This window comes from Anas platyrhynchos, chromosome 7 (genome assembly GCF_047663525.1).
Source record: "Anas platyrhynchos isolate ZD024472 breed Pekin duck chromosome 7, IASCAAS_PekinDuck_T2T, whole genome shotgun sequence".
Classification (NCBI taxonomy): domain Eukaryota; kingdom Metazoa; phylum Chordata; class Aves; order Anseriformes; family Anatidae; genus Anas; species Anas platyrhynchos.
In genome coordinates this window covers 3,705,044-3,718,640 of record NC_092593.1, presented here as the reverse complement: position 1 = coordinate 3,718,640, position 13,597 = coordinate 3,705,044, and the positions used below count along the sequence as shown (strand labels likewise).

Below are 13,597 nucleotides of genomic sequence, written 5' to 3'. Positions count from 1 at the left end.
TTCTCAGCTATTTTGAACAAAAAATATATATATTTTTTTTTTCTGGTGATAATAGATGAAAATGAAGGTTTGAAAAGCCTTTTGACAAAGCATTTAGCTTTGGTGATCATCTAAACTTTATCAGTGATTATGTAATATTACATTTTATATGGGAGTATCTAGGACCATTTTACTGCCTTCAGGGATGTGCCTCAAGGATAGATGTTTGAAGAATGGTCAACAAAATTAGAAGCAACTGTTCTACCATTGCATCTTAGATATGTGCTTAACAACTGTATCTCCCATAATCTCTTGAAGACCTGAAAGTTGTTCCAAAATTACTATTATTAATTATAATGATTATATTCATTATAATAATTAATAAATTTTGTTTATAGTAATTATTATTAATAATAAAAAAACATATTCAACTGTTATTTAAACTTTTTGGAAGGGGGAAGTCTGATTCAAAAAGAGAAACAACTTAATAGGCTTTACTCTTTCAAAGCAATTGTGAACAGCTTTCAGTGAGGAGATGATATGAATTTCATGATTTTGGATCACAAGCCCTGCAAGATTGCACCCATCTGCACAGATCTTACAGTACTCCTAAATGATTTTGACATTAAGTTTTTGCATTACCTGTGGAAAGTCACTTAAATCCTCTGTGTTTCTGTTTAACTGTGAAATGGGAATGAGAGACATTTTCTTCTTTATAAACAGGACTTCCTTAGAAGAATATGTTAAAATAAAAAGGCCAAAAGTTATTTTAAAATATTATAATAACATTATTTTTAAACCTTATAATAACAATAATGAAAACTGCTTTAAAGTTAGAAGCTATTGCAAAGACTTCAGTAATTATTCAACTACATTTAAACTAGTGCAAATCTAGCAATGTCAAAGCCAGAAGGTAATATCCACCATCTTCTACCTTAGCTACCAAAATGACAACATTCACCACAGGGCTTTCATGAACTTTCTAAGGATATTTTGGTATGAAAATACAACTCACACATCATCATACTCACTCAAATACTTCCAGTTGAACCTCAGAAAGTGTTGCTTTAGACTTTCCGCTTTTTTGGTTTAATCTCTAGATGAAACACAAACTTGTTTAAGAGCAACCATTTTTCTAAACAATGAAGGCTTTATCTTGTTACTGATCCCTGAAATGATGACCACCAGCAATGGGTTTACAGGACTACAAGAAGTATAAGAAAGTATTCAGATTTCAGGCTGTCAAATGAAATTGAAAAAAGAACCAATTTTACTGTTAAAAGTTCAGAGAACAATTCCATTTCATAAGTTTTTTTTTTTTCTTTTGCTGAAATTAGACTTTCATAAATTTAATTATAGATTTTTAGAAACAAATTTTCTGACAAAAAAAATAGCCTGTGAATTCCAGAATAAGAAAAGAGTCTAAAATACTGAAATGCTTTAAATACACAAGAATAACATATTGAGCTTAATGAGAAAATAAGATATTAATTATCCCATTGCAGACATTATATGTATTTGTGAAATATGAATTTGTCAATTAATAAATATGAATTTGTCAATTCCCTTAATCTCTGTGGATGTCACTTGATTACACCGCAGAGCAACAAACCAAGAACTGTTTCAAAACACCTTCCCAACACTGAGAACAAACTCACAAGACTCAGTGTTCCTATGGAAGAACTAGAGAGGACAAAAATCAGAAATTCTGGGAGTCAGTTAGTGTTAATGAGACACCGTGATGTGTTACTGATGTAACACCAATACTCATTTTACATAGCACAGACATAGTAAGACTTCAGAATGGTAACTTCAAACATCATGCAAAGTATGAATAATTTTCATTGCTGCAAATCTAAATAAAATAAAAAAAAGCATCATATTTCTTTCCCACATATGTCCTTGTAGCCTCATAAAACAAACTGTGTTTCATTATATGATTATGAGCTTGTGCATATACATCACGAAATGTTAACTACTGCAGAAAGTAAGAAAATAGATTTTGACATTGGAGAATTATTTTTGCTACTCTCCTGTGCCTTTGGATCAAAAGGCAGAGCTACTTGGCTGTTTAATCTGGCCTGAGTCCAGAACTGCATACCATGGTGAGAGATGCCAAGAACACTGATGCCACATGAAACAGAAGTTATCTTCTAAAAACTCTAAATAATCACAGGACAATTTGTATTTTAACTGATATAAAGAACAATCTTGTTTGTCTTTCTTGCCTGGTCAGGAGTTATTTTCATATAGGCAACTGAATTCTGTTCTTATTAATAATATGTCTGAAATGCTGAGATATCTTCACTACATAGCATTTGACATCCCTTCCATCCCATCCACCCACTGAAACGCATGTTTTTCAGTTCATACCATGCTATAAAGGTCACCAGGTAGTGGTAAAAAATCATAAAATACGTTTTTTCTCTTAGTTTGAAATCTAAATGTATATGAACAAAGACTCTTCTTGTCCAGTTTGTACTTCATCACTATTTAAAACCATCTAGTTAGCCCTGTATGCTTTCTGTCGATTGTAAAGTACACTGCTGCCCTTTTAATTAATTCACAATACAGACTACTATTGTTTGGTTTATTATCTTCCTAAAAGGACAGATGATTTCAGATGCACTAGATGTTTAAAATGTTGGAAAAGCAGTAACAAAAGTAAATTTGTACAAAATATCATTACATTTTATGTTTGCAGTTCTGTTTTTATTTATGACATGGAGAAAACTCAACTTATAATTCTCTTTCTAAGATAAAATTCCTCCCTACTGGGTCTGTGAATACCCAGTGTCATAGCTCCTGTTGCTCTGGTTGGGAGAAAACCATACAGATTTTGTAGGGCATCATGCACTTCTCAGTAGTTTTGCAAATAAGTGTTTTGAGTTTTTTGTTTGTTTTGTTTTTTAAACATACCAGGATTAGACAACACAAAACAAGTATCAAATCACCAATCATTTACTAGTGCCTTGTGATCAACCATACCTCATTCACAACACAAGAACAAGCATCCCAAATATCCTGATTAAACAGTCATTTCATGGTTGTTTGCGCCATGTGACTACAAACATTTTCAGACACACTTTTTGTATTTAGCTGAGGGTCCCTGTTGATGAAATGCCAAACTCTCTTATTTAAATGTCAGCAACTGGCTTGTAAATAAAAGTAAATTATTTATTTTAATTTATATTTTCATTTGAAAACTCTCTCACTTACTTATTCATCCCACACTATAAATTAAAGGTCCATACATGCACCCCTTGGTAATTATTAGAATTTACATTCTAAAATGAATTTTCAATATTTTCTGTGTTCTGTAGTCCTATTGGATATCAGAAGCATTGTTTGAAATGAAATCAGATCCTAGAATTGTAATCAATTATCATATGGACACAGATTCCACTCACTGAAGTTATTAGTGTATTATTTTTCATGTTCAACTGTTGGTGCTTTGAGAACTATTGCTTGTAATGAAAATAACACAGGAATTAGTGATGTGAAATGCTTCCTCAACTTAATTGTTTTTACTACTAAAACATAACATTGTTTCATATTTGAGCTTGCAAAGAGGTATATTACTTCATCTGTTCAGTGGTGACATGAAATCTTAGAATACAAAAGAAGGGACCCACAGTCACTCTGGAAGACAGGAATTAAAATTAAGGAATTTTCCTGATGATATATGAGAAGTAGCTTATAAATAATTCTACATGAGTTTCTCAAGAGTAAAAAGTCTAGCAAAAGAAGGATTTTCTATGTATCATAAAATATTGCAATCAAAGCCCAACCAAAATCCATTTAAATCACTATAAATAAGCTATTTCTCACCTGTAGTATCCATCATCTTTTTACCTGAACATGTTTGCATTTCAGTGCAAGTATGACTTTTGTAGAAATACAAAATAGTATTACTGAATGATGTTGCACCATGAGTTTAAACAAAAATAAATCATAAGGAGCTTATTTTATATGCACACATAGTATCTAACTGGTTTCTGCAACAAACTCTACATATAAATGGCTACTTTATTATATTGCAATTGCTGTAAGTTCTGTTTCCACAGCATAACTTCTGGTCAGATCTTTCAGCTCTCATGCTCAATGTATTTTCTTCTGTGCAAAGTGGATGCTAACAGAAGTATCCTGGCATGGTATCACTCTTCAATGCATTGGCTGGGTGTAAAACATGGGAAAGATGCAAGGCTGCAGAAAAGTAGACTCATTAGGAAAATGTATATAGCAACATATCAGAATTGTCCATTTCTATTACCATAAAGATACTGGCAATAAGAGGAAAAAAAAAAAAAATCAGAGGAAAATTAAAAAGGGGTATTATCCTTTAATGGATAATTGTATACAACTTTCTTTAGACCATAAAATAAAAAAGCAGCTAAAATGAAAGGGAATTACTAGTTGTTTTAATGTACGTTGAAGCAATTACAACATTGAGTGTTTTTCCTAATGAAACTGTGGAAACCTCAACACTTGGAGGGGCAGGAAAACGAGATTCAAGAAGATATTGGAAATATAAAGTAAGCATCAGAAGACTTCAAAACAATGCCAGACCTCCCAATCTGCATCACCGTGTTTTACAGCCATGCATTCCAGTAATACATACCAGGCTACACCCACACTGCTGCCAGCCCCCACGGCCATGCCTGATTTGGGGCATTGTGGTCCCCCTTTCTCTCTGAAACGAGGTGGGAACTGCTCAGCCACTGCAATAAAGGGAATGCTGCCACTTCTTGATGTGTAAGCACAGGGATTTCTTTCTGAGGCAAACACCGGCAAGTGATGTTCCAGGCATTACACAGCTTTTCATCCCTGAATACCTTGAGGCCTCCAGAAAGACACTCTGGGAAGGTACAGAGCACCACACAGGTGGAAAGAGAACTTTTTTTAGCATTTTAAAATATGTTTCAGCCTCAGGGCTGCATATTACAATAAGATTTTCCTTGTTAGCATGTTACCTCTCTTCCTTTGTACAGAACTGTCTTGCAGGCTCATCTACCCTGTCTTCAAGGTTCAAGGCAAATGTAAAAGACATTATCAAAGCCAAGGGAACTGTACGGTTTTGCAAAGCTTTTCTGTACCATTTAAATGAAATATTGCTATGTTTTTTATGGAAATGATATATCTTGAACAGACCCTTAATAATGAGAAATATGGAGGGTGAGGTAGGCTAGTGAAGTTTGACCATTATTAGTGAAACAGAAGACCGCAGCATAGAAGTTTAAATCCCAAACAATTTTGTTCCCATAAGATTACCAGGAAGAGAGAAAATTCATGTCTCCTGTCTGGAAAAAGAGTCTTACAGGAATGTAATCTGAACTTTTCAGAGTTAAACTTTTGTTACAAATTAGATATAAGATTTATTGAGATGCTTCATGTTTAATAAAATACTCATAACAGCTTGTGATATTTCACAGGATAAATACACAGTTAACAATCTTCATGGCCTTATTTGTATAGCAGATCTAAGAATAATAAATGGTTCTTTCAGTAGCAGCATGACAACAAGTTATTTCAGGTGATAAAAATGTGTGAGATAGGAGTCAAAATGACAAAACTCCAAGGACTGGAGGTTCTAGTGCATACAGTCCCAAATGAGGTTACACTAATCTGATCATCACTTAAATTCCCAAACCACCTAAAATAAGGAGATGGAAATTTCCACACATTTTCCCAGCAAAATCCACAACCGTTCTTTTATTTCCTGCACAGCCCAAGACAGCTTAATCTTCTCATGTTATTCAAATCTAATAAAAGATTAATATCAACTTAGAATAAAATAATATATAATTATCTGAAGACAAACACATGCAATTATTCATCCTGGCTATGTCCCTCAAACAACACATAAACAGAGAAAGTTCAATACCTCTTATAAAGTACTTTCTTTCAAAAATACTAAGAAGTTAAAACTCTCAGAGTATATTTGACTACAGAAAAAAACACACATTGCTTTCATTTTTGGAAATGCTGAGAAGGCAGACACTCTTAGGGAGGTCAATGAGACTTACTGATTACACAGTGTTACGGAAAATTAGGCTACTTATTTGGGAACTAAATATGGATTTTAAGAGCATTCAATGAAGTCACACTTCTGAGTATTTTGGAGCTGGCCTAAATTTTTTAAAGAAAAGTTTGAGATGTTGAACAACAACTTCTTGGAAGAACAAAATATTTATTATGTTCTTCATACCAATTAAAGGCAATTCACATAATCAGGAAAAGAAAAAGGAAAAAAAAAAAAAAAAGGTGATTTGGAGGGGTTAGTTATTGGCTACACTTCCCTTTTTCCTGTAACAAAACATCATTTTGCAATCTACTCAAGGTACTTAGGATGGCCTCTTGTCATCTTTGACCCTTTGGTATCTGGAGGACAAGCGGAAGGTCCACAGGATGGTATTTGCACCACCAGTGATGGCCTCTCATCTGTCCTTCAGAATAAAAAAAAAAAGGAGTTAACACAGCTTAAAGAGAAGGGACAAAAGAAAAGGATGTAAATAAACACTTTCAGTTTTAAGATAATTGTTAAAAATTAAACACTTTCTACGAAAGTCATTCGCATTGCTTTATCAGGGTCAATTTATTTCTGATGTTTGCCTATCCAAGTCTCGGCAGGAAGCTGAACCCTTGATATTTAGTTGTTTGACTTTCACAATAATAACATAAACTGTCTAAATAACTTTCAAAACCAACAAAACAAAACAACAACAACAAAAACTAGCTAGACATTTTAAACTAAGACAACTGCTATTGCTATCAATTTAAGTAATCACTTTCCCAGCTGACAGATGCAAAGCTCTCCGTTTTCAGATAATGACTTTTCCAGCTGACAAGAGTCAGGGAACAGGAAGTGTATGTGGGGATAAGTGTTTGGGAATTAGAGGACAGCTAAAGTTTGTGGCTACCTGTATTATCTAAACGAGGTTAGTTTACTCCTAATGGCACTTTTTAACCTGAAAAATAATGACAGTAAACATTTTAAAATCATTCTAGCACAGCCATATACTTTCTTATGATACTGGGTAATTTTAAAATGTTTTTATTTTCTGTTTGAAAGCAAAATAATTACATCAGCCAGTAGTTGCAGTTTTCAACAGTGCTTTTGCAAGGCAAGGAGAAATGGTACACATTTTATTGTTTCTGTCTGCACTTAAGCTAAAACTGTTCCCTGATTTTCAGCAGTATTGGAAATTCAGTGCCTCATGACTACAAAAAAGACCCATTATTAGAAATATGGTCAAAGCATAGAACTGGAAAAATTTTTACTCTTTTCATAATATTCACTGTCCTATGAAGTATGACACAGGCTACTAGGCTCTGTTGCCTTATTTAATGGGTTCAAAACTTCCCTTCTTTGAATGCTGGAAAATGCCCATTTTTGGGGCGGGGGGTGGAGGTGAAGGAGTGGTGTCTGTCCAAACTGCCCCAATTCTTCACAGACAGGGCTGATTAAAGAGCCATGCAACCACTGTAACTGCCTAGGCAGTACGCTATATGAGACCTTTCTTGCCCATATTAGACAGCAATGTATTTAATCTTGTGTAGTGTGGGGAGAAGAGGCCACATGTTAGCTCTCCCTGGAGCCGTCAGGAGCATAAAGCTGAAAATCTGATGGCAGTTTCATGATCCAGCCTTTTCCTGTAGACCAACATGTCAGACAGCAACTGCTAAGTTGCCCTAAAATAACAGAATCACCATTATACATTAAAGTAACTCAACCTGCTGGGCTGATCATCATAAAAAGTTATAACCCAACATCATACTTCAGCATTTACCAGAAAAGGAAAGTCTGAGGAACTTCAGCTACAAGTCTGTAAAAGTATCAACATAAGCCAGCACATATGACTGTCAAGCTGATATGAAATGAAATATTTCTTTTCATGATGACAGACTGAAATTTTTATTAGGTTTGACCAAGCCGGAAACTAAATATTGTTGATTTTCTTTTTTTTTTTTTTTTAATCTTGTGCTCCCTATCCTGCAATAATAATAAGATGGTGTAACACACACACAAACAACAAGAAAAAAATCAGTTTTGTAAAAACCAAATAAATAAAAATGTACAATTCCTGAGCAGACATATCAGCAGTCTTCATATCAATGAGATCAAAAAACTTCCACAAAAAATAGTCAGTTTTTCAGTGTAACTATTGCTACAGCCTTATTATATAATATTTCTATTTCTTCTCTATCTACAAACTTTTTTCAAGTCAAACTTCCCACAGTCATAATAATAAATCAAATATGAGGCTTGAACTCAACATCTCTGGTTTTTCTCTTCTGGTTAGAAGACGCTGGAGGTACAAAACAGCATACATGAGAATCGTAACACAATATGGAATATAGAAAGAAAACGAGCTAAGTACAGTCATGATGAGAACTAAAGACTGTGAAATCTGATCTCTTAGAAAAAGAGCATATATGATGTACAGAAATAGCACCCAAAAGTACAAACATGTATGAGTTCATATTGCGCACTCCCTTTTTAGTGCAGCTTTCTCACATCTGCACACACAAAACTTTTTTTTTTTCTTTTCTTTTGTTCTGTTTGTATAGCTTTAGCATACATTCATTATAACAGTATGTCTTTTTTATTAATCCTACTGCAAGGAGAATACAGAGGTGATTGTGGTAAGGTATGGAGGATCACAGATAAGCTAAGGGAATGTAAAAGAACAGTATCAGACTTTCACAGAATCTATCAAACACAGAAAGTCTATTCTCTCACCCAACATTTCTCACTGAAGCCTGAGGGAGGTCTCACAGCACACACTAATGATAGGAAATGCAGTCCAAAGCTCCACATATTGTTTTATTTACTTTTTGAAAAATTAAGCTTCATTGAAAACCTGCTTTGGCCTCACACCCATAACATCACCCACCAGAAACTATTACTTTCCTTTGAAACGTGCCTAGTAAACTTTAAAAGGCTATGCCTCCAAAATCAGAGTATATACAAATACTTAAGGGGTTAATAAACTCTTACAATATACCAAAATCACAAGTTTTATACCACAACTCTGTACAATTGGGACTCCTAAGGGAGGAGTAATTGCATTGTAGTACCGTTAAAGTTTGATTTAGGTTTCTCCATCAGCAGAATGAAGTGTGTCTTACTTCTCAGGTGTGAGACTTGGCTGCTCTGCCTTTTGCAATATATTATCCCAACACTGTCAGAAAATGCTCAGCAGCGCCAATTCTTACTAAACTGGGTGTGTTATAAATCCAGTGTAAGCGGGGGATTTCTTATGCCAATAATACTTCTCAACCTTTACCTTATTACCACACTTCTTGGCTGCTGCAAGATAAAAAATCTTTTAAGCTTTTTACTGCTTGTGTGTGAAATCTCAGATAACATAGCCAAATGCAGGAAAAGTTCAGGGCTGTTTTATGACTTCTTTTTATCAAAAAGTTTGATCTACAAAGTCTGAATGCACAAATTCTTTGCTGTTGGATGAGGTCAGTGAAACCACACCCATTCCCTCGACAGACCTTCCTTTTCCTTTAGTAGACAACTTCACGTGGGCTACAAAAAATATGCCCTGTCAGACGAGAAACACGTGCCCTCAGATTGAAGGCAATGCCAAGTAAATCAGGAGCTTTCTACGCAGCAGACTTCACTGCTGTGTGTGCTTAAGACACATTATCTGTGAGTTTTGGAGGTGAAGCCCCTCCATAATGAAATTCAGCTGAGCAGGAACTAACCTAGAAACACCAGCAGGAATGCTGAGGGCTAATGACAAGACAGGTTTGGCACAGGGGGATGCATGAAACAAAATCACTACAGTGAAGATTTCCAGAGAAAAATGTTAATCATCTTGTAAGAGGGAAAGTGTGTGACATGAGGAACAGGAAGGAATGGCAAACACATGTCAGGCAGCACACTTTATTTACCTTTCATTAGCATGTCTTCCTAGGAGAAGGTTAAATACTCCAGGAGAGGGATGGGATTTTTCTTATGTTAACTAATCCAGAGAAAAGTGAACGGAGATTTGCTTTCTTCAGCATTCATTGATATTAATTGCTTTATTGAACTAGCTGTGGGAACATGGATTTCCCAATGCCAGCATAAAGGATCATTATTTATAAGCTAACTGATCCCACAAATTCTACACTTAGCTCAACATTTCCGTTGGAAACACTGAAAGAATCTTAAAAAAAAAAAAAAAAATCATTATATTTCATACTTTGCACTAAAGCACACCAGCTAAATGATACAGGTTTTCCAGGAAAAAGAAAAACAAGTTTTTAAGCCACACATAACAGATTCCAAATCAGCTCTGAAATGCTGCATATTATTACATTTTTCCTCCAATTATTTTTCTTTCTTTCCCTTTTCCCCTGACTTACAGGTGTCCTTAGTTACAACCATCAGTAAAAACAAAACACATATGCAGACTATAAATCTGTATTTGTGTACTGATTCATAAGAGTAAAATATCTTTAGTTCCTCCTTCCAATTTCCTTTCCCTATTCAATTCATAATTGTACTGCAGTATATTGGGTTTAGGCTTTCAGGAACTCATTTTTGTCCCAGAAGGTTGGTTAGCAGAAAAGACTTGCAAGTGTAGGTTCTGGCTTCAAGAAAATACATGTATATCAAGCAGGAGAGATTCCAAGTAGAATAAAAGCAACTAAATAAACACTGCAAACTTTAATTAAAGTGCTAAGTTGTCACTGTGACCCTTTGGAGATAGATATGGATGACTCAGTCCATCAGAGTTCATGTTCAGCAGTCAGTGACATCAAATTATGTTTCTTGGAACCAAGGAGTTAATAAATTCCAAGAAGAATCAACAATGAATGTTAAATTCTTTTGTTCTAATATATCCCAAAAATGCTTATACCATTGCTGCAACTTTGCTGTTTAAAGATCAATTTAGGGACTTCATGTGCTGTTTTAAATCATAGCTGGGCTAAACTTGGTATGTAAATCGCAAAGTTATAGATGTTTGTTTTTCTCATATTCCTTTCTCTTTGTATCACAGTTGGATTCCTTCACCAGACCCCCAAAAAGTAATCATTTTTGGCATATTTTAGACACCAAATATGTAAGCTATAAAGGAAGAACTAGGTTTTAATTTAAAGTTGTAATCACTCAGTCCATGCAGAGCTGCCTGAAAAGATGCACAGTGTCCTTTGTGCAGATATATTTGATTCAAAAGATCGTGTTATGGCACAGACTTCAGTTAAAGAACATTCACCAGGGGAAAATAGCTTGGCTGGGGCTAGCAAACTCCAGGATACTAAACCTGCATTTGAATACCCTTGGCCAGGTGGGATACAGCTAGTTTTGGCTTTTTAATACAAAAAGTATAATTCAAAAAAATGAAATGAAGATAGATATTTGATAAAGATATTATCTAAGATTTGTATAGCAAGAGTGATGTGGCCTGTATTAATAGTCAAAGGCTGATCATAAGTGTTGGCTTAAACTGATGCCCCTGACCGCTGCTCCAAAGCACATCAGCAGAAGAAAGTAAAGAGCATGTGGAGACAAATCCTTTAAATTATCTGTTAAATTTGTAGTTAAGTAACCAGTTGTAAGGATGGAGTTTCTACAATTTTCAGTATAAGGGAGCACCTTCAGAAGACAGGGCTCACCTACATACTGCAATCAGGACTTGATATGTTGTGATATACGATGACCAGGACTTAAGGGCTGTGACAAATTTCTCTCCTTGTAAGACAGCAAAGAAAAAAAGAGATTGGAGGAATTTAACAGAGAAGAACATCCTGTAACTATAGAGGAAAATATACAGAAGCTACCAGCAAGCATAAAACAGATGGTAGTTATATTGCCAATAAGCCTGAGTTTAGAAAGCATACCAATCATCTCTAATGATTATCAGGAAGAAAAATGCAACTTTTATATTAAAAGGGGGTAAGTGCTATATAAAATTCTCAAAATTTATAATGAAGGGCAACAGTTTGCTTACCCAAAATAGCAAGAAAGCAACATAAAACATAGTTCTAAAATTTCACACAGAGTGCATCTCTCATCCCTCTCCTGTATTAATAAAATGCAATGGTAATTCTTCTTAAAAATCCAAATACGAAAAAGAATTTCAAGTTTAGGACATTAAAAGGTAGGACATTACCATACAGGAAAGGGAGCATTTAGGAGCCTTCCCCCTGCCCTATCCAAGGAAGTATTTTTTAATTCTTTCCTTTGTTCCCATAGCTGTTCTTTCAAGGTTTCAGAATATGTTAAACTGAAGATTTAATGAGTATATGTTGCCAATGCACAGCTAATCTTAGCATTAGTTTTGTGTGTACCTATGTAGATGTGTGTGCACATACTCCATAAACTTGGAAGATGACCTGTGTCTTACTCAGGTGGAACTGGTCATATTTTGTATTCAATTGAAGTGCTCAAAGGAAGCCTGAAAAAAACCTTTACGTCACTTATTTGAATTGGGCTGGCATGGAAAATCATGTTCATATTGTACTCATTTGTGGTCTGCTTCTCAGGAATTTTAACAGATGACAATTCAAAGATAAATTTGCTTTAAAAATAAATGATGAAAAATAACTGGCTTCTCAGCTCTTATTTCATAATCTCGAAAGTATGTTCAGATTTATATAATTAAAGTAGAAAATAGAAGTCTAAAAATGAAATCTGGTTTTGCATTAGAGCAGTCAGCATTAATAGGATTCTTCCTTCGCTCCCGTTGTTTGCTGCTGCAGTGGCACACCCCTTACCCAGCTTTAACAAGTCTCCAGGAGTGGGGAAAACACAGCCCTGACCTGCTCGGGCTGCAGCTGATGCCACTGCACGGGAGCTCCAGGCTGGAAAGTAGCACAAATCTTCTCAAAGGCTACAAGGAAAGGAAACATGAGACACCAAGCAGGTCTCCTCGGCCTGATTCAGGGAGGTCCTCTCCTCTTTATATCTATTTTAATCATTTGACTTCAGAAGATATGCGGTCAGAAGTCCATGAAACATATATGTGCTCACAACTGGGCAGAGACTGCTGAGCTGTAGCCTACAGGTGTAAGAGTTCATACAGTTTTCTTCCATTTATACGTGACCTCTAGCTGTGGCTCTCAGCACTCATTCCCTTCTTTAATCTTTAAGAAAAAAAAAATACTTTCTTTCCTTCACACAGTGATCATTTGGAAGCTGAGCGTGTTATACTACAGCACAAAAATTATACAAACAGCCAAAACAGCTCGAATTTGATCCTGCTGAGTGAGGTGTAGGGCCTAGGGTCTGACTGTAAATCTTAAAATGAGCTGCATCTCTGGAGAAAGCAAATTGCTTTGCTGGACAGGAAGCTGATCAGCAACTCTCCCAAACTTATGAAGGCTCCATTAATTTTCTTTAAACTAATAGCGGCCAAATCTGCTCAAATAGCCTTAATAATGCAGACCATGCTTCAAATGCAAATATGCCTTGTGTCTCTTCTAAAGACCTTTGGCAAAAGCTTATGATACTGTAGGTAAATTCTGTCTACCTTTTCTAACCATCCCTGCAACACCAGGCTTCAGGTATGTTCCAAGACATTAAAGACAAATAAACCAGATAGTTGAATACCACATACAGCAAGAGAAAGGGACAAAACAGCCCTGGTTTAAGTTGCAGAAGCAAAAAATCCAC

General features: G+C 35.3%; 1 long non-coding RNA gene across 3 annotated transcripts in view; it reads right to left on the bottom strand.

Annotated features, from left to right (window-relative positions):
- The window catches only part of LOC119717496 (uncharacterized), a 54,888-nt gene that overhangs the window by 6,973 nt on the left and 34,318 nt on the right, over positions 1-13,597 (bottom strand). For 2 of the 3 annotated variants that reach the window (XR_005267131.2, XR_011810525.1), the window contains exon 4: positions 622-6,425. The exons of the other annotated variant lie outside the window; for it this stretch is intronic. This is a non-coding gene — a long non-coding RNA (uncharacterized lncRNA). The remainder of the gene's footprint in view (positions 1-621; positions 6,426-13,597) is intronic. 3 annotated transcript variants of the gene reach the window in all.